At 45.7% G+C, this 22,474-nt stretch overlaps 1 non-coding gene across 1 annotated transcript; it reads left to right on the top strand.

Moving 5' to 3' along the window:
- The first annotated feature begins 20,205 nt into the window (after positions 1–20,205).
- Positions 20,206–20,287, top strand: trnas-gcu (transfer RNA serine (anticodon GCU)). Its single transcript has one exon. It is a non-coding gene; the product is annotated as a tRNA-Ser (tRNA).
- The last annotated feature ends 2,187 nt before the right edge of the window (positions 20,288–22,474 follow it).

Below are 22,474 nucleotides of genomic sequence, written 5' to 3'. Positions count from 1 at the left end.
TAGAGACACTAAGGATTGTGCCACAGACAGAGGAAACGATGTGGTTCAAAATATTAAATTAAAGGCATTGCGAGACCCAGCAAAAATATAAATCGATCCTCAAAGAAATGATGGGACTTTGGTGTGAGGTGAGAACCGAGCCTTGGAATGTCGACTCAGATTTGCAGGTTTGAATTTGGGAGTGTCAGCAGCAGATTATTGGGATCATTAAGACTACATTTCATAGCTCAGGGTTCAAATCGCAGATAGAATAAGCCAGTGAAGTATATTCAGGAGACGTTAACAATTACAAATAGGAATGGTTAAGATATGGGTTCGGAATCAGCTCGTGGACAAAGGGATCACCATAGTTGTGACTCGTCTGTTTCAGCCTCAGATAATGGCCAGGGATGAGATGAATTCAGAGGAACGAAATGGTGTTTGTAACCAGAAAAGAAGACAGTGACCTCCAAGCTTTCAATATTTAACTAGGGCTGTGATACAATGAATTGTGTTCCATAGCTGAAACTGAGTAGGTCAACCGACAAGGCACAGTGCCAGAACAAAAGAAGGAAAGTCGTTCGTGGTGGTTTGGAGAGTGAATGTTTACACAGTAGAGTAAATGCAAAGAAAAATAATACAGTCACACAAGATTAATGCAAATAATAAATAGACAGTGAAACTTACCAGGTACACCAATAATAGCCAGGGTAGGATAATAAAAATATTGAATAATGTAAAGTCCATATTCGATCTGCCATGGTAATGGCCAGGAATGATATGTAGAAAGAATCCATACATAATAGGATAAACTCCTATCCATTGTTGTTACATTCCAGTCTAAAGTTCTCAGAGTCAGATCTCCCATTCCCCCGTCTCTGCAGCTGCTGATCCCTGTGAGTGCTGTCGGTGAGACACCCACTCATACTATGGGATAACACATTTTACAGTGTCCATTTTATCAATAAAAATATATAAACCCTACACTGGGATAAGTACAATCTCTGGAGACTGACATTCATCACAGTCACTAAACAAACAGGTTCAGTTAACCAGATCCTCACCTCATTTTACACATCCCAATAAAAGGGAACATTTACTCAGTCTGGACTGGGTGGATGACTGTTGTCGAGGGATAGATCATAAATCTTTCAATCTTTTTAATCTTTCTTCCTTGTATGTAGGAGTATTGCTGGAACATTTCTGGGTTGTATATGTTCCATCCTGTTTGTAAAAAGGACACATGGATAGAATAACAGATCAGATGCATAAAATGCCTTGTAGGGAAGTTTCTAGATACTTGAGTAATGCTGCTCGTAGTTTGAAATGCCCTGGCATCAAACCATTTCATAACTTCGAGACACCATTCAGCACATTGAAATTGCTGCTCAGGAACAGGTAGAAACAATTCAGTCCCCAAGTGCCTGCTATAGAGGCATAGGAAGACATAAGCCTTTCGGCCTGTTACAGAGGGACAGGAGGAACTGATCAGCCTCTTGAAACTGTTACTCGTTCAGCTTCTCAGACCAGTATAACAAAAGCAGAGTCAGTTAGCACGATTGCTTAGTTAATGAGAAATAAAATATAAATGCAACATTCTGATTTTGATGGTATTTTACAAAAACAGCAAAAAGATTTTCAGTCAATACGAACTGATTGGAATGTGAAAAGGCCATTCAGTCCTTCAGTTCCATTACACAGGAGCAGCGGGTGAGCACAGAGCTGTTAGAGCCTGTTACTCAGGAGCAGCAGGTGGAGAGCAAACAGATATTGGAGCCTGTTACTCAGCAGCAGCAGGGGGTGAGCACACAGCTATTGTAGCCTGTTTGTCAGGGGCATCATGGGATGAGCACACAGCTATTGGAGCCTGTTACTCAGGGGCAACAGGGGGTGAGCACACAGCTATTGGAGCCTGTTACTCAGGAGCAGCAGGGGGTGAGCACACAGCTATTGGAGCATGTTACGCAGGGGCAACAGGGGGTGAGCACACAGCTATTGGAGCATGTTACTCAGGGGCAACAGGGGGTGAGCACACAGTTATTGGAGCCTGTTACTCAGGGGCAGCAGGGGGTGAGCACACAGTTACTGGAGCCTGTTACTCAGGGGCAACAGGGGGTGAGCACACAGCTTTTGGAGCCTGTTACTCAGGGGCAACAGGGGGTGAACACACAGTTATTGGAGCATGTTACTCAGGGGCAACAGGGGGTGAGCACACAGCTATTGGAGCATGTTACTCAGGGGCAACAGGGGGTGAGCACACAGCTATTGGAGCCTGTTACTCAGGGGCAACAGGGGGTGAGCACACAGCTATTGGAGCCTGTTACTGAAGGGCAGCAGGGTGTGAGCACACAGCTATTGGAGCCTGTTACTCAGGGGCAACAGGGGGTGAGCACACAGCTATTGGAGCCTGTTACTCAGGGGCAACAGGGGGTGAGCACACAGCTATTCGAACATGTTACTCAGGGGCAACAGGGGGTGAGCACACAGCTATTGGAGCCTGTTACTCAGGGGCAACAGATGGTGAGCACACAGCTATTGGAGCCTGTTACTGAAGGGCAGCAGGGGGTGAGCACACAGCTATTGGAGCCTGTTACTCAGGGGAAACAGGGGGTGAGCACACAGCTATTGGAGCCTGTTACTCAGGGGCAACAGGGGGTGAGCACATAGCTATTGGAGCATGTTACTCAGGGGCAACAGGGGGTGAGCACACAGCTATTGGAGCCTGTTTCTCAGGGGCAACAAGGGGTGAGCACACAGATATTGGAACCTGTAACTCAGGGGCAACAGGGGGTGAGCACACAGCTATTGGAGCATGTTACTCAGGGGCAACAGGGGGTGAGCACACAGTTATTGGAGCATGTTACTCAGGTACAGCAGGGGGGAGCACACAGCTATTGGAGCATGTTACTCAGGGGCAACATGGGGTGAGCACACAGCTATTGGAGCCTGTTACTCAGGAGCAGCAGGGGGTGAGCACACAGCTATTGGAGCCTGTTACTCAGGAGCAGCAGGGGGTGAGCACACAGCTATTGGAGCCTGTTACTCAGGGGCAACAGGGGGTTAGCACACAGCTATTGGAGCCTGTTACTCAGGGGCAAAAGGGGGTGAGCACACAGCTATTGGAGCCTGTTACTCAGGGGCAACAGGGGGAGAGCACACAGCTGTTGGAGCCTGTTACTGAAGGGCAGCAGGAGGACAGCAGATAGCTATTTGAGCCTGTTACTCAGGGGCAGCAGGAAGAGGGCATGCAGCTATTGGAGCCTGTTACTCAGGGGTAGCAGGAGGTTAGCACACAGGTATTGGAGCCTGTTACTGAAGGGCAGCAGGAGGATAGCACACAGCTATTGGAGCCTGTTAATCAGGGGCAGCAGGTGGAAACTGGAACACAGGAACAGGAGCCAGTCATTAAACTGCTCTCGACTTCGACACAGGAACAGAAGCGAGTCACTCGACTGCTCGAGACTGGAACACAGGAACAGGAGGCCGTCACCTGTTTGCTCGAGCCTGGGACACAGGAACAGGAGGCCATCACTCAACTGCTCGGGACTGGGACACAGGAACAGGAGACCATCACTCAACTGCTCGAGACTGGGACACAGGGATAGGAGGCAGTTATTTTCTGATCTGATTGTGATTCCCTCACTCCATTTTTAAGATGTTCTCCTCTCTGCAGTCTCTGCTCCTTTTGATGGTCATGTTGCAGATGCTGTCACTACAGTCACCGTGACTCATCCAGAGTGGGTCACCAAAGCATCTGGTCTTCCTGAATTTCCACAGCTGCTTAAAGCACAGCCTCCAGGAAACCGTCCCCAGCTTTTCCACTAACATTCCAAAACTAGAATTAAGTTAAATGTCACTCAAGTGCTAGTGAGAAGGCTCTTCTGGATCAGTAACAGTGCAAGCGATTCCTTGTGTTACTGATCACATGATAAGTAGAGAGTGATTACCACAGGCGTTCAATTGATCGGCGCAGAGCAAGTTAGAAAGGTGTGCATCAAAACTGCTGAAAGTCCACTATCCAACATGGAGCACAGAGCAGGACACCGGGAAGTCAAATAAAACACACGCTATGCTTTTTGAACATTGTTTCTAAGCTGCTTAATGTTGGAAGCTGATGCTCAGTTTAAATACCAATAGTTTAAATAGCAACAAATGGGAGGGATTTAGGAAATAGACGGATGGAGAGAGACTCGGAGTCAGTGTTGTGGAAGGATGTGTTCGCATGTTTAAAAATGCTGAAGTGAAGACATTTCGATAGCATCAAGTAACATAGGCTGGTATTTCCGGCAATGGTGAATTAATAGTATACTGGTGTGAGTTCAGACCGAATCATAGAGTCTCGGAGATGTACAGCACAGAAACAGACCCTTCAGTCTAACTTGTCCATGCCGATGGGATATCCCAAATTAAACTAGTCCCATTTGCCAGCACTTGGCACATTTCGATGTCCACCCTTCCTCTTCATGTACCCATCCAAATGCCTTTTAAATGTAATCATAACAGGCACCACCACCTCCACTGGTAGCTCATTCCACACATGCGCCATTCTGTATTAGAAAAAGTTGGTCCTTGGGCCTCACCTGAAATCCATGCCCTCTAGTTTTGCGAAAGAGATATGGCTATTAACCCTACATATGCCTCTCATACTCCAAGAAAAATCACCCCAACCTACTCACTCTCTCCCTATAGCTCAAATCCTGGCAACATCCTTGCAAATCTTTTCTGTCTCCCTTCAAGTTTCACAATATCTTTCTAAAAGGAGGGAGACCAGAATTGAATACAATACTCCAAAATAACCGAATTAATGTGCTGTACAGCAGCAGCATGGCCTCCCAATTCATATAGTCAATGCACTGACCAATAAAGGCAAGCATGCCAAATGGCTGCTACTGTATTATATCGAACTGTAACACAACTTTCAAGGAATTTTGAACCTACACTCCAAAACCGTTTTGTTCAGTAACACTCCACAGGACCTTACCATTAAGTGTCTACCTCCTGCCCTGATTTGCATTTCCCAAATGCAGTGCCTCACATTTATCTGCACTAAACACCATTCGCTGCTCCTTAGCTGATCAGCCCACCTGATCAAGATCTCATTGTACTCTGACGTAAACCTTCTGTGTGTCCACAACAACATCAGTTTTGGTGTCATTTGCAAACTAACCAACTATTGCTGCTGTGTTCACATCCAAATGATCTATATAAATAATGAAAAACAGTGGACCCAGCACTGATACTTGTCGCACACAACTGGTTACAACCCACCAGTTCGAAAAGCAATCCTCCATCACCACCCTCTATCTCCTATCTTCGAGCACATTTTGTATCCACATGGCTAGTTTTCCATGTGCATTCCATGTGAACTAACCTAGTTAACCAGTCTACCATGTAGAACGTTGTCAAATGCCTTAATGAAGTCTATATCGCAATGTACACCTCTGCCTCAATGAATCCTCTTCGTCAGTTTCTTCACAAAATCTCAGTCAATTTCGTGAGACACCATTTCCTATGCTTAAAGCTACGTTGACGATTCCGTATCAGTCCTTGCCATTCAAAATACATGCAGACCTTGTGCCTCATAATCCATACCAACAACTTGCCCATCACTGACGTCAGGCTCACCGGCTTTTCCTTACCATCCTTCTTAATCTTTTGAAAGTAATGACATCACGTTATCAAACCTCCTATCTTCTGGCACCTCACCTGTGACAATCAATGATAGAAGTATCTCAGCATGTGACCCAGCAATCCCTTCCCTAGCTTCCCACAGAGTTCGAGGTTACATCTTATCAGGTCCTGGGGACTTTTCCATCTTTACAGGCTTTACGAACTCCAGCATCTCTTCCTCTGTAATACAGACACTTTTCAAGATGTCACTGTTAATTTCGGAAGTTCTTTAGCTTCCATATCCTTCTGCACAGTAAATACTGATGCAAGGTGCTTGTTTAGTATCGCCTCCATCTCCTGTTGTTCTGCACATCGGAAGCCTTGCTGATCATTAAGTGACCCAAAACTCTCCCGTGTTACTCTTTCGTCCTTAATGTGTTTGTACAGTACCTTTGAATTCTCCTTAACCCTATTTGTCAAAGCTATCTCAAGCCCCCTTTATGGCCTCCGGATTTCCCTTTTAATTATACTTCTAATGGCGATAGACTCTTCTCGGCAGTCACTTTAAATCTGGAATTCAGAGGCTGATGACGATGATATATCTCGTTTTGATTGTTTGAAATACCCAACTAGTTCGCTGATGCCCTTGAAGGAAGCAAACAGCCGTCCTTACCTGGTCTAGGTTACATGTGACTCCAGACCCATAACAATATGGTTAACTGTTAACTGCCTCTTGGCAATTAGTGATGGGTAATAAATGCAGGCTAAGCCAGTTATACTCTCATCCCGTGAATGAATACAGTAAAAACATCGACTCCTGATATCCTTATATGACATTGGCCTCCCTCTTACCCGTGACCAGGCCATCAATTTCTCCAATCTGCCAGCAATTCCTTACACCTTCCAGCCATACCCCTCACCCTAAAAGGGGCATACTATCTCTGGGCTCTTGATATCTCATTTTTGAAGGCTTCCCGCTTCTGAGCTGGCCCCTTATCTGTGAATATCGATTCCAATCCAGTTTGGAAATTAGAGTCATAGTGTCATAGAGATGTTCAGCATGGAAACAGACCCTTCGGTCCACCTCATCCATGCCGACTAGATATCCCAACCCAATCCAATCCCACCTGCCAGCATCCTGCCCATTTCCCTCCAAACCCTTCCTATTCATGCACTCATCCAAATGCCTCTTAAATGTTGCAATTGTACCAGCTTCCACCACTTCCTCTGACAGCTCATTCCATACACGTACCACCCTCTGTGTGAAATATTGTCCCTTCAGTCATTTTTATATCCTTCCCCTCTCACCCCAAACCTATACCCTCTCGTTCTGGACTCTCGGACCCTAGGGAAAAGACTTTGTCCATTTACCCTATCCAAGTTCTTGCCTAATATAATCAAATTAGCCTTCCTCCAATTTAAAACATTATCTTTTAGATCCACTTCATCTATTTCCATCTCTGTTTTAAAAATAATAGAATTATGAGTACTTGTTCCAAAGTGCTTCCCCACTGATAACGCAATCTCCGGCCCTACCTCATTTCCCAAGGGTAGGTCAAGTTTATGTCCTTCTCTGTGATGGAGAGCATTGGACAAGCAACTGCAGCTTTGTGACTGTTAGTGGTTTCAACAGAATCTATGACTCACTGGTCTGAATCTAAGGATAATTTGTCTCAGTGACGCTTTCATTGAATGCGACAGACGGATTGTCTGCACGAGGCTGAGCAAGTTTCTGGTGCTATCTTATCAAACTCACCTCATTAACTACCCACTCCACCCCATGGTGTCCCTCTTATTCATTATCAGCCCGATTCTCACACCCATCATGTTTGGAGGTACTCACCATCGCTCGGATGCCCCTGGATATTCCGTGATCTCTGGCACTGGTGCCATCTTCAAAAGGCCAATGGGCAGACGGTTGAGCTTTCTTAGATAGAAGTTGCCCTGCACTGTTTACCCTGAGCATGGCAGATAAGGGACAATTACAACACGATTTTTTGGACAGGGGTTTGGAAGTCCTGGTGGATGGGCTAGTACAGAGGTAGACCATTCTCTTCCCACAGGGACCCACACCACCAGACCCCCTGAGCATTGTCCGAGCTCACCACCGAGCTCAGTGCTGTATCTGCTGTCTGAGGAAATGTCCAGCAGTACAGGACAAGCATCAATAACCTTCCCCACTCTGTCAGAATAAGGGTCACTGTATTCTCTCTGCTCGCACTCACTGTATATTTGTTATAGCACCGACCACCGAACTAGGCTCATGCTCCACCACTCTCACTCTTGCACCTTCTCTCCCTCTCTCTCTCTCTCTCTCCCTCTCTCTCTCTCTCTCTCTCTCCTAATTTCCCTCCACTATACCACCCACACTAATAAAACAACATGGCCGTAACACTATGGACTAACTCCCTCCTGACACCTCACCATTTCCCCTGCCACACCTACACCAGAACTAAGAGCAGGGCCACCCACTGCATCCTTCCCTCCCTCCCTCCCTTTGTACCATTCCAGGAGAAACAGACTGGAATAGGACAGAAATTTTCAAGCCGGGTGGTGGAGGGCCCGATATCCGCTCCCTCATCCCCCCCACCACTACATGGGGAAGACCCTGCTACGAGTTGGATAGGACCGGGATGCCTCGTGTGGAGATTCTGAAACATCCACATCTCACCAAACGAGTAAGGAGCAATGTTCAGCGAAGGGCAATTCTCACTTTAAACCCACTGGCAGTTCCGTTTCCCCGGCACAACTTAGAAGCCGTGTCCCTGATGCCATCTCTTTTTGTGTCGAGCTGGTATAAATGGAAACTCCGCCATCTCGGTTGCCGGAGGGTGGGCTCACAACACATCGTCACCACTACCTCCCAGGAAGGGAGCACGGAGGCTCCCTCCTTTCCCTCCTCCTGTAAAAAGCTCAGATACTGAAAATAATCTGTGACATTTACTGCTCTCCTCACTTGTTCAGCCATGTCCAATAATCTGTCCTCCAAGACATCCAGCATCCTGTGCTCCTGCAGCCCTTTTATAACGGTACAGATATTTTATATTGTCTGTCAATATTATTCCTACCAAAGTGCATCATCTCACACTGCTCTGCATTGATGCTCATCTGCCATAAAACAGAACACTACACCAATTTGTCACTGCCCTTTTGGAGTTCCACACTGTCCTCCATACACTTTAGAATTCTTCCAGGTTTGGTTTCGGCAAGCATTGAAATTGTCTTACAATCACACTCCACTCATACTTACTGACTCTCTCACTCGTGTGAACAAGCACAATACGAAAACACTCACCAAGAACAGACTGAAAAAATTGACACATACCAGAGTCCAAGTGATATTTTGACAAAGTTACCAGAGCAAGAGAAATACTGACAGACACTCCATGTCTGTATTTATGTCAGTGTATGAGTGAGTGTCTCTATGTCTCTGTGTTCGTGTGTGTTTATCTGTGTGTATCAGTGTAGGGCGAGTCTGGCAGTCGCTGTGGTATTAATGTGATGTACTATCCCCCTGACATGAGTTTCTGAGGAAGGGGTACTCAACCCAAAACATTAACTTCCGTTTCTGCCCACAGATGGTGAAAGACTTGCTGAGCTTACTGTCGCTGTCAGTCTCTGCTGGTCTCCCCACCCCTCTGTACAGGTGGTAATGGAGGGCGAAAATCATAGGGATTCAGTTTAGGAAGGACAGAGGGAATGTATCAGCTCACAGCACCATCCAAACTGAGAGCACCATCAACACACATATACACACACACACACACTACAAACACGCACACACACACAGACATGTACACACATAGAGCTGCACACAGACACTCATGCACAGATACACAATACTCATAGCCACCCCCACACACACTTACATACACACTACAAACGCTTGCACACACAGAGACACGTGCATACAGACATATACGGCTGCACACAGACACTCGCATACAGATACACATACCTATAGCCACCCTACACAAGCACTTACAAACGCACACACACCCAGACGCAGAGAGCCACACACACAAAGAGACATACACACGCCCATGACACACACACACACGCACACAAAATGCTTACACTCATGCAGATATATATACATACATACACACATACGCATGCATTCACAGACACACACACACACACACCCGCAGAACACATACAGACACAGATTTCATTCGTTTCTTCAATCCAACCCCCCACCAGAATTTATCCCAGATCCATCCTTCCAACTCGGCACCTCCCTCTTGAACTGTGCTACCTGTCCGTCTTCATTCCCACTATCCACTTCACTCTTTGCTCCAAACTATCACCTTCACTGCACCATCATTTAATTGTCGCCTTCCCAGCTGCCTTACCCAAGCACCATCCCCTTCCATTTATCGTTCGGCCCACATGGTCCCCAAGCCTCGTTACTAGTGATGAGATTATGCTCGAAATTCCAACTTTCATGCTCCTTGGATGCTGCCTGAAATTCTGTGCTTTTCCAGCACCACACTCTTTGACATAGACACACACGCTCACACAGACACAGAAACACACACAGACACACACACACACACAGACACAGAACCACACACACAGACACACACACACAAATACAAAGACAGCCATGCTTCCCACACACGAAAACATCTACACTCCCCACACAGAGACACCCACACTGCCCACACACACACACACACACACATACTCACACACAGACAGGCATACACACTCAAACAAACATGCACACTAATACACATAGACACCCACCCTCCCCACAAATGCACATGTACTCTTATACACGGACAGACACACTCAGCCAGACATACAACTAACACATATGCAGACACGCAAAAAGCACATGAACGTGCATACATGCACAAAGGAACACACAGACAGAAACACAGACACACACACAAAGGCACACAGATACATACTGATATGCACATACACAGGCACACAGACAGAGGCATATACACATTGACACATAGAAAACACCCTTACAAGCCCCCTACACACAGACAACCACACTCCTCACACACACGCAGAATCACTGATACACAGAGACACACAATCACTCGCACACACACACAAAACAAGCAAATATTATCACACAGACACACAGAGATGCACAGAGACATGCACACAGCTATGCACACCAACATAGACATACAGGCATGCACACACAGAGGCAGACATACATTGACACATGTACACACTGAATCCATTGAATCGGATTCCGTGAAAAGCAGAAGGCGATGAAATGAAAAGCGCCATGAGAGCGAGAATATAACATTATATGTGAGGAAGTTGTTTTCCAGACTCGAGGAGAGTGCACAATGCTGTTTCCAGGGATCAATATCTGGATAAGTAGACAGAATTAGCATTGGCTGTAATTGTACTGCATCTTCTGTGCAATGTTGCAAAAGCACAGGCCTTTTCTATAGAGGGGACAACTTCAAAATCCTCAATGATGCAATTCACACAATTGAGGTGAACAACAAAGCAACCACAGAAACTCGTGTTACGTCATGGGGTAAACGCCCCGGCTCAATCTTTGCTCAAATTCGCTCTCTGTCAAATTCCTGAGTCAGAGATTCGAACACTGAATGGTCTATGTTAATAAACACTGCTCGAATCTCACAACTTCAGTATTTAATCCGCCCCTACATGCAGGTCAGACAACAGTAATTTCTCCCTCACTGTGTTACTTCAACACACGGAGAGAAAAAATAAACATGAGAATAACAGTCACGTATGTGACTGGGATTTGACCCGATGCACACCTCTTCCCACCCTACCTCTTGCATTACACCTCTTCCCACCCTAACTCTTGCAAAAATGCCATCCTGTATTCCCAATTCCTCCGCCTCCGCCGGACCAGTTCCCAGGAGGACCAGTTCCACAACAAAACACACTAGATGGCCTCCTTCTTTAGAGACTGCAATTTCCCTTCCCACGTGGTTAAAGATGCCCTCCAACGCATCTCGTCTACGTTCCGGAACTCCGCCCTCAGACCGCACCCCTCCAACCATAACAAGGACAGAACGCCCATGGTGCTCACCTTCCACCCTACAAACCTTCGCATAAACCAAATCATCCACTGTCATTTCTGCCACCTCCAAACAGACCCCAGCACCAGGGATATATTTCCCTCCCCACCCCTTTCCGCCTTCCACAAAGACCGTTCCCTCCGTGACTACCTGGTCAGGTCCACGCCCCCCTACAACCCACCCTCCAAACCTGGCACTTTCCCTGCCACCGCAGGAACTGGAAAACCTGCGCCACACCTCCTCCCTCATCTCTCTCCAAGGCCCTAAAGGAGCCTTCCACATCCATCAAAGTTTTATTTGCACATCCACTAATATCATTTATTATATCCGTTGCTCCCGATGCGGTCTCCTCGACATTGGGGAGACTGGGCGCCTCCTAGCAGAGCGCTTTAAGGAACATCTCCGCGACACCCGCACCACTCAACCACACCGCCCTGTGGCCCAACATTTCAACTTCCCCTCCCACTCTGCCGAGTACATGGCGGTGCTGGGCCTCCTTTACCGCCGCTCCCTCACCACCAGAGGCCTGGAGGAAGAACGCCTCATCTTCCGCCTCGGAGCACTTCAACCCCAGGGCATCAATGTGGACTTCAACAGCTTCCTCATTTCCCCGTCCCCCACCTCGCCCTAGTTCTAAACTTCCAGATCAGCACTGTCCCCATGACTTGTCCGGACTTGTCCTACCTGCCTAGCTCCTTTTTCACCTACCCACCCCACCCTCTCCTCCCTGACCTTTCACCTTAATTCCCACCCCCAATCACGCATGGTACTCTACGCTACTTTCTCCCCACCCCCACCCTCCTCTAGCGTATCTCTCCAAGCTTCAGGTTCACTGCCTTTATTCCTAATGAAGGGATTCTGCCTGAAACGTCGATTTCGAAGCTACTCGGATGCTGCCAGAACTGCTGTGCTGTTCCAGCACCACTAATCCAGAATCTGGTTTCCAGCATCTGCAGTCATTGTTTTTACCGCCTTGCAGTTCTTCCCCACACTGTGTCACATAGCAGGATCCTCTGGTGAAATGAACAGCCGTGAATGACATGTGGTTCAGTATGTTGGAGACAGCATTTCGACACAGATACAGTTCCCTATTATTAGAACAAGCAGCACTGATGATGAATAACCTCAGAGAGAAGCAAGTGATAGAGATTTGCCATGGACTCGATGGGCTGAACGGCTCTGCCTTCCCTCTCCCTGTCTCTGTGACAGAGTGGCTGAGGGAGAAATAATGGTTCCTTTCTAATCCTCCCTTCCGCTTTGGACTGCCTGCAGCCCCGCAGCTCCTGGCTGTGGGGATGGTTCTCAGTGAGTGAGGGTTTCATTCGGAGTCGCTTCATCTGGGACAGTTGGTACTCAGATGTTAACTGAAGCCTGATTGCAGCAAAGAAGCCGACGCCTCTGAAACAAAAGCCTTTCTGCAGGATTGTTCTGCGAAGATTGATTCTGAACATCAAATGGGCAGCACAAAAATGCACTTATTTGAATTTTACTGAGGGAAGAGAGTCCACGGCCCATTTCTCTCTTTCCCACCAGTTCAGCACCTTTCTCTTTCTCTCAAATAAATGATATTTGGAGGAAGTTCGCAATCAAAGTTGCTAAGTTCCAGCAGCGCTCTTGCACCTGGCTGTGCCCGTGAGGTAAAGCTTCAGAGCATATCCGCACTGACATCCCCTCATAATGCCTACAAGTGGAGGGAAATGGCTGAATACTCTGCCAATATAGACAGCTCAGTCCCCGGGGATGGGATAAACAGCACCGTCTCGGTGGGAACATTCTGCAGATCAGACACAGTCCACTTTATCATTCAAATCATACCAGAGTGAGAGCGCTCGAGAAGACCAAGCAGTCACTCGTACCTGTGCCAACTCGGGAGTTGCAAAAGATTGGTGAAAGTGGAAAGTGGAATTGTTCACGTTTCAAGTGTTTGCGTGCAGCAGGAAGCAGAAGACGTGACTCAGTGAGGTTATTGAGATCTGACGACAGGAGAAGCAAATAAGTTGTACAGCACAGAGGAGAGCTTTGAAGTATTGAATTCTGGTTGATGGGACAATCATGCTTTTACTCGGCCATGCTGCTACAGAGGAAACTATGTCAGTGTCTCTCAACATTGTGATGTCACAGGCAAATATCGCTGTTATACTGCAGGGAATTCCTTTTCCCAATGTGAGGGCAGACCATATGTAAAGGAGTAGCTTATATATCGAATCATTTGACAGAAATAATTGGACTGCACCTCAGTGTGTTGTATTGTCTCCTTTCCACTTTAACTGTCATTGCACCTGCACTGAAGTTGATTTTCTCCTTCTCCAAGTCTTTTACAGTCTGGGTGATGTGGGGCAGTTGTATTGATCCATCTTCTGAAAGAATTTTCCACTTCACTTCAGCCCTCCCTAACTTCGCTAACTGATACCATTACCGTTGTTTAGATGGTAAGCGCTCGTCTCAGATCCAGCCTTCCCTCACCCAAAATAAATGGAAAACACAGTCACACTGTGATCACTGCAAGCGAGGGTATTTTCACTCTAAGGTCATTGATAATTCCAAGGATAAGGTTAGGGCTGCAGATGTTGTAGATTAGAGTTGGTAGTGTGATGCTGGAAAATCACAGCAGATCAGGTAGCATCCGAGGAGGAGGAGAATTCACGTTTCAGGCTTAAGCCCTTCATCTGGAATAAGGCTAGTGAGACGGGCTGAGAGATAAATGGAAATGGTTTGGGGTTCAGGGGAAATAGCTGGAAAGCAATAGATGGATGAAGAGGAGGGAGAAGAAAATAGGTCAGAAATAGCAGTGATGGAATGAGTCAAGAGGACGGTGCCGAGTTGAAGGCTTGTGCTTGGGGGAGGGGAAATGAGCTATCTGTTCAAATTCACATTAATCCCGTGTGGTGTTGGGGTCCAAAGCCGGAATGTGTGGCGTCCCTCCTCCAGGCATTGGATGCTAATGGTTTGGCAGTGGAGTAGGTCCAAGACCTGTATGTCTTTGTCGGGGTAGGAGGGGGAGTTGAAGTATTCAGCCACGGGACGGTGAAGTTGGTGGGTGCTGGTGTCCCAGAGATGTTCTCTGAAATGATCTGCAAGAAGGTTTCCTGTCTCCCTGATGTAGAGGAGACCACACTCGGCACAACGGATTCAGTAGATGACATTGGTCGCTGTACAGGGGAGTTTCTAATGGATGTGGAATGATCCATTCGGGCCTTTGCTGAGGTGAGGGGAGTGGTGTGGGTGCTAGTTTCACCCTTCCTTTGGTGGCAGTGAAAGGTGCCAGGAGAGGGTTGTGGGCTGGTGGGGGGATGTGTGGACCTGAAGAGGGGGTCATGGAGGGAATGGTCTTTACGGAATGTTGGCAGGGCTGGGCAGTGAAATATATCTCTGGTGGTGGTGTCTGTTTGGAGGTGGCATCAGTAGCAGAATATGATGCGTTTATGCGGAGTTTGATGGGGTGTAAGGTGACCACCAGGTGGTTCTGTACTTGCTGCGTTGAGAGGCGTGGCTTCAAGGGTGGTGGTGTGTGAAATGGAGGTGATGAACTCGAAGGGCGCTGTCAACCACGTGGGAAGGCAATTTGTGATCGTGGAAGAAGGAGACCAACTTGCTCTATCTGAGGTGTAATTGGTCATCCTGGGAACAGATGTGCTGGAGGTGGAGGAATTGGGAATAAGGAATGGAGTGCTTACACGAGATATTTTGGAGGAGATGTAGTCTAGGTACATGTGGGAGTCGGTGGGCTTGCAGTATATGTCTGTAATAAGACAGTCGCCAGAGTCGGTGATGGAGAGGTCCCGGAAGGTGAGGGAAGTTGACAAGATGATTCGGATAAATTTGAGGTCGGAGTGGAAGGTGTTGGTAAAGTTGGTGAGCAATTCAACCTCCTCGATGGAGCACCAAGTGGCCCCAAATATTCATCAATGTAGCGGACGAACAGATGGAGGATGGTGCCTGTGTAACTGGGAAAGATGGACAGTTCCGCGTATCTGACAAACAGACAGGCATATCTAGGTCCTATGCGGGTGCCCGTGGCTACCAGTTTTGATGGAGGAAGTGGGAGAATTGGAAAGAGAAGTTGTTGATTGTGAGGACCAGTTCAGCCAGGTGCATGAGGATGTCGGTGGAAAGGTGCTGGTTGGGATGGTGTGAGATTACGAAATGGAAGGCTTGCAGACTTCTGTCATTGCAGATGGATTTGTACAGGGACTGGATGTCCATGGTGAAGATGACGCTTTGGGGGCCAGGGAAACGAAATTCTTGGAGGAGGTGAAGTGCATAGGAGTGTCACGAATGTAAGTGGGCATTTCCTGAATTGGGGAGAGAGGATTATGTCGAGGTAGGAAGAGATTATTCGGATGGGACAGGCTCAGGATGAGACAATAGGTCGACTGGGGCAGTCAGGTTTTTGAATCTTAGGAAGGAGGTAGATTCGGGGAGTGCGCGGTTCACGGACAATGAGTTTGGAGGTTGTAGATGGGAGATGCCCAGAGGTGGTGAGATTGGGAATGGTCTGGGAGATGATGGTTTGGTGAGGGGAGGAGAGTTTGTGATCGTGGTCTGTAGGAGGAGGTACCTGCGAGTTGGCACCTGGCTTCAGACTGGTTCATCTGCCCGACTCACAAGCCTAATTCCTGATGAATGGCTTGTGCCTAAATCGTCCATTCTCCTGCTCCTCGGATGTTGCCTGACCTGCTGTGCTTTTCCAGTACAACACTCTCCACTCATTCATTATTACTGTCTCATTTCACACTACCAGATCCATGCTGTGTGTTTGATTCTAATGAGCACTGTTATCATGGACTGCGACAAAATCTGCCAGTCTGAAACAAAAACAGAAATTGCTGTAAGATCACAGGTGTGCTGGCAGCATCTGTGCAGATGAATCACAGTTAACGTTTACCATCCATTGGGTCCGTCTCTCCACAGATGCTGCCAGACGTCCTGAAATATTCTAGCAACGTCTGTTTTTGTTTAATTTTCAACATCAGCATCTTTTTCGTTTTTGTTTTCTTATTTTCTGGCAATATGATTTGCCTAAAGATTATGTTAAATGTTTTAAATGTGACTGTGATGGAACGGCCAGATTCCACCAGCCGGCTCCTTTTATTTGGTTCACGTGACCAATGCCTTTCTACTTGGTCACCGCGCCCTACAGCTGCACTGCAAATAAATTGACAAAATTGTGGCATTGTCTCGGATTAGTAATCAGGAGCGATATTGATTGGAATTATTGAAAACTTAAGATAAACTGATAAAATACGGGATATAAAACGGGAAACTGAAAGGGAAAGAGAGAAGAGTGAATGATAATTTTTTGACAAATCTGAAATATAATTGCTCAAGATTCAGAAAGTGCTTTCATCCACAAACATACCACAATTTGGAATGTAATTTTTGGGACAACCAATGCAAGCAGATTGATAAATCTTAGTTTTAACGTCTTGTTGCAACTGTTTTGGTTATAATGAACGCACCATGGGATTCAGTGCTGTAATGGTCCCCTAAAATGGAAAAGGAAATCCTTGCCTTCGAGGGTACGTGGGGAATGTTCACTGACTCATCCCAGTAATGGAAGGACTGTCCTCTGGAAGCGTATGAGTAAAATTATTCAATGTTCCATGGAGTTTGGAATGAGTGAATAAGGGAATGTCTCCATTGACTAATTAATCATTCAGTAGAATTCAATACAGGGACCCATGAAATGATGAACAAATTGAATAAGAACACGGATATACGATACACAATAGCTACGACAATTACTATGTGAAAACTGTTGATTTCACATTCACGGTGGCCTTTAGTGATAGCATTTGCTGTCCAGAACCAGTCTGCACTGGAATGACGGGAGACACCCTATGAAGTATTTGAACTTCAGTCGCCTTTAGAAATAGCTGAGACTGACTCAGGACAGGGGAATTTAGAGATGTTGGCCTTACAAACCTTTCAGACATTCCGTGGAAGAATAAAGGAATTGATAGATAAGTTTCGGCTCCATGGAGACGATGTTCATGAACTGGATAGATCGTAATTTACCTTATTGGAGTTCATAAATAGAAACGTCTTATTTAAAAAGCAAAGTGTTCATAGTGTAACTGTAAAATCTTTAGGACACACTCAGTGGGACCATTGTGTGTAATTCTTGTCCTCATTCTCTACCAAAAACATGTAAAGAAGTGAGAAAGGGCACGGATGCTGTTTCCTGGATAGCAAGATATTAGAAAGCCAAGTGACGTTGTTTACTGAGACAGAACAATATCAGAAAAGATACAACCGGTTTCATCGGGATGATAGAAAGAATGAAGGAGTAAATTCACGAATTTGGAGATGCTGGAGCAGAAACACGCAAGTTTGATGTAAACAAATGAGATTTTCACATAACGCGAGATTTGAATGAGTAAATCGGGGAAATTCCCTCTTTCGAGTGAATCAATAACTTTGGTTAGAGCTTGAAAACCATTAGTGAATGATTCAGAAAATTTTGGATGACGGTTTCTTCCACTCAATAGAGATATTTAAATCGTGAGCGACTTTCCAGAAATAAAACGTAGAAGCTGACTTCAGAGTGTTTTAAAAGATACACGAACAAACGTACAAATTTACCATTGAGAGAAAGTCAATGTGGTTGCACAACAATTTCCAATTTGGTTGACTTCAGACACAAAGAAATTTCATTAACACGTACAACTGAATAAGACTGAGTAGAAAGAGTTCATGGATTGGTAAGATGTGGCGTATTATTCAAGGTGAAACTCTGTAAATGGAGCTGATGTCGTAAAATAACTGCAGACGGAAGTGATATCCAAATGAGTAGGAATTAAATCGTCACTTGGAGATGCAACACCGACTTTATAGATTTGACCACATTCACATGATGTTATGTACATTTCGTACATTCTTAACTCCACCCAAGAAATCCACCAAGAAGACTTTGCCCTTTTGTATTGTTAACCCTCTGTACTTCTCTGAAGCACGCCAATTAAGATAAAATATGCTCAGACCAAAATTCAGTTCAATACAATATTCAAACGGTCATGTGTAATTTCTTTTTTTATTATTGCAACAACCTTTGTGAGTTTGCAACAAACTGTGTAACATGAAACCAGTTCAACATCTATTATCCTGGAATTTAAAGCAGTGCACATAGGAAACGTTATCCATCTGATGAAAAATCACCTTTGGCTCTTTCTCCATATACGTCTCTTCACGTTGTAGATACTTGCAGTATGTTTGTAGATCAAGGAGTCATTATCCAGAAAAGGTCGTTTCTCAATTCACAAACACGGGTATTTTCCCAGAAACTTGGCTTTGCTCAATATCACCTTCTGTCCGTATCCCTCAACACGACGACAAATTGAAGCTGCTCCATGTGAGTCTCAAAATTAAAACTTCGGCACAGCACAGCCCACTGTACTGGAACAGAGATACCGTGCACTGGTCACCTTCAGCACAGGAGCAACAAATTAATGCTTACCTCCACATTCTTGGTTTTACATGAACGTTTGGGAAACCGAGTTTCTCTGATTCCATGGCTAGTAACGGGGATTATATGATCATCTTCACCAGTGGTTCTGTCCCCGAGTGAGAACAGTGTTGAAGTACTCATTGTAAAGATGGGTAGATTGATGAAATGTACAAATCTTTTGCCTTCACTAGCCCATGCGCTTTCTATTTTGTTTTGCATCTGTAGAAATCTTAAAATCTTCATCTTGAACTCACTCAATGACAGACCTCCATTGTGTCTCTGGCATAAAAGTTCAAAGTGTAAACCCCCTCTGAATTCTTCCACCACAGTCCGCTGTTTGGGAAGTGTTCCTGCTGTGGGAAATGCACTTCCCCGTGTGTCACCTGCTGCTCCCAGCATGCGCTCTGGCACTGCACTCATATTCCTTCTGAAACTTGCTCACTGTGTTGCTGTGATCATACAGTGACTTGGTGTCGCACGGACCAGGAAAATGATACAGATCAAGGTTTTTGCATTGTTGAGTTCAATTGTCAGTTTAGCCTTATTTTGGATTTTGAAATTGTCTGTTCTGTACACAAGTGCGTGTCAAAAACATCTGAGCGGAATTTAGGTGTTCCGAATAATGACATTGAGCACTATGCACTCTCATCCAGTCTGGAAAACAATTCCTCACAGGCAATTTAATAGACAATAGACAGCAGGTGCAGGAGTAGGCCATTCTGCCCTTCGAGCCAGCACCACCATTCATTATGATCATGGCTGAACATCCTCAATCTGTATCCTGTTCCTGCCTTATCCCCATAACCCTTGATTCCACTATCCTTAAGAGCTCTATCCAACTCTTTATTGAAAGAACACCTCCTGCTGTCTCGGGTTCTTCATTCCGTTGACTTCAAATCTTCACAGAATTCAACAGACCTTGTCACATATTCATTTCCTCATTTTTCTTCAGATCACTGTGTGCATAGTGTGACAGTGGGAGTGCACTTGCCCCACAAACCAGGGGTCAGACCATTGTCTTGGAACCGTACTGTGTTATTTATCATTTTACCAACACCAGGGAGAAATATCTGCTGCTCAGCATAATTTACCCAATTCAATTATTCATAAGGTCATAGGCGGCCCAGCCTCTGTGACGAGATGGCCGAGAGGTTAAGGCGATGGACTGCTCATCCATTGTGCTCTGCACGCGTGGTTTCAAATCCCACTCTCGTCGCTGTCATCAACGGCATTTTCGTGGTGCTTTTTTTCAGATGATCACAGCTGACATATTGAAACTGGAACGCAAATGGTCAGTTTATATGCATTTATGCTATTACAAAATTTCAAAGAATGGTCTGAGCCTGTTGACTAAACTGTATTGCGATGTAGTTTGCATTGGGATAATGAAAGGGAGCGCGGTTTCCTTTTGCAAATCAAGTTGCTGTGAACGTTTTTTCGTATGAAAGACATCCAGGAAAATCAAATAACGAGAGCTGCGAAATGCATGTTTATGCAAAGGGATTCTTAATGAACGTCTTGTCAGATGAAATCTGAAGGAGGTTGAGTAGAAGTAATGCATCCTGGTGAGAAGAGCACAGCGAGACAGCACAATATAATGGCGATATTTCAAAGGGGCAGGGCGTGGGTGTAGGGGTACTGAGAACTGGCTGTAAATGCACAGTGGAGAATTGCAAATGTGGGTGCCGTGCATGGGCACGGAAAGACTTACACAATGGTCTCGCCCTCGCCCCTTGCTCTCGCCATTGATGAATGCTGGACATAAGGCACAGATAAACACAAGACGTGGGAAGCAAGCTCCCTCTCGTGATGCACACACTGGATGCATCACATTGAATTATGAACAACTGGAGAAATCAACATGTTACCTTTAGGGAGTGAAACTAAACTGTGGATCAATAACCGCAGATTCATGCAACATAAACATGAAAAATAATTTAAAATGTAGGGTGTAGGTTTGCTTGCTCAGCTGTAGCTTTGATATCCAGACGTTTCATTACTTGGCTAGGTAACATCATCATCAGTGGCGACCTCCAAGTGAAGCGAATCTGTTGTCTCCTGCTTTCTATTTATATCTTTCTCCTCGATGGGGTTCCTGGGGATTGTGGTGATGTCATTTCCTGTTCGTTTTCTGAGGGGTTGATAGATGGCATCGAGATCTATGTGTTTGTTTATGGCGTTGTGGTTGGAGTGCCAGGCCTCTATGAATTCTCGGGCGTGTCTTTGATTAGCCTGTCCCAGGATAGATGTGTTGTCCCAGTCGAAATGGTGCTATTTTTAATCCGTGTGTAGGGCTACGAGGGAGAGAAGGTCGTGTCTTTTTTTGGCTAGCATGGAATTTTGTAGATGACGTTGGATTTGTCTGTGGATTGTTCTGGTTCTTTTAAGTTTGTTAGTTTTTGTTTGAGAGTGTTGGTGGGTTTGTGTGCTACGAGGATTCCGAGGGGTCTTAGTAGTCTGGCTGTCATGTCTGAAACTTCTTTGATGTATGGTAAGATGGTTATGGTTTCTGGCTGCGTTTGGTCTGCTTGTCGTGGTTTGTTCTTGAGGAATGTGTGGACTGTATTTTTTGAGTATCTGTTCTTCTCGAATACATTGTAAAGGTGGTTTTCCTCTCTTTTCCGAAGTTCGTCTGTGCTGCAGTGTCTGGTGGCTCGTTGGAATACTGTTCTGACGCAGCTTCGTTTGTGTGTGATGGGATGGTTACTGGTGTAGTTAAGTATTTGGTCAGTGTTTGTCGGTTTTCTGTATGCACAGGTTTGTAGTTCTCTGTTGTCCTTTCTTTCTACTGTGTCATTCAGGAATGCGAGTTTGTTGTCGGTTTCTTCCTCCTTGTTGAACTTTATGCCTGTGAGAGTGTTGTTGATGATGTTAAATGTCTTTACTATCTAGTTTCGTTTTGTGATGACAAAGGTGTCATCTGCGTAGCGGACCCAGATTTTGGTTTGATTGTTGCTCGGGCTGTTTGTTCTAGTCTTTGCATTACCGCTTCTGCTATGAATCCTGATAGCGGAGATCCCATGGATGGGCCGTTGGGGGTTTGTTTGTCGACTATGTTGTTGAAAGTGAAGTGGGTGGTGAGGCACAGGTCCACAAGCTTCATGATGTTTTCGTTGGTAATGTGATTGATGGTGGTTGGTGTATGTGACGGTCTCTTCTAAAAGTGTGTCTCCTTTGCCAGGTCAATGTTGATGAAGGTGAACAGTGCTATTATGTCGAATGAGACCATTGCTTCCCCTTCCTCTACTTTGGTGTTTTTGATGATTTTTAGGAATTCCTGGGTGGAGTGGATGGAGTGCTGTGACTCTTCTATGAGGTATTTCAGTCTTGCGTGAAGTTCTTTGTCCAGTCTGTAAGTTGGTGTTCCGGGTAATGAGACTATGGGTCTGAGGGGGCTCCTAGT

This window comes from Chiloscyllium punctatum, chromosome 18 (genome assembly GCF_047496795.1).
Source record: "Chiloscyllium punctatum isolate Juve2018m chromosome 18, sChiPun1.3, whole genome shotgun sequence".
NCBI classification, from domain to species: Eukaryota; Metazoa; Chordata; class Chondrichthyes; order Orectolobiformes; family Hemiscylliidae; genus Chiloscyllium; species Chiloscyllium punctatum.
Note: the sequence above shows the minus strand (reverse complement) of the source record. Positions and strands in the feature narration are given on the sequence as shown.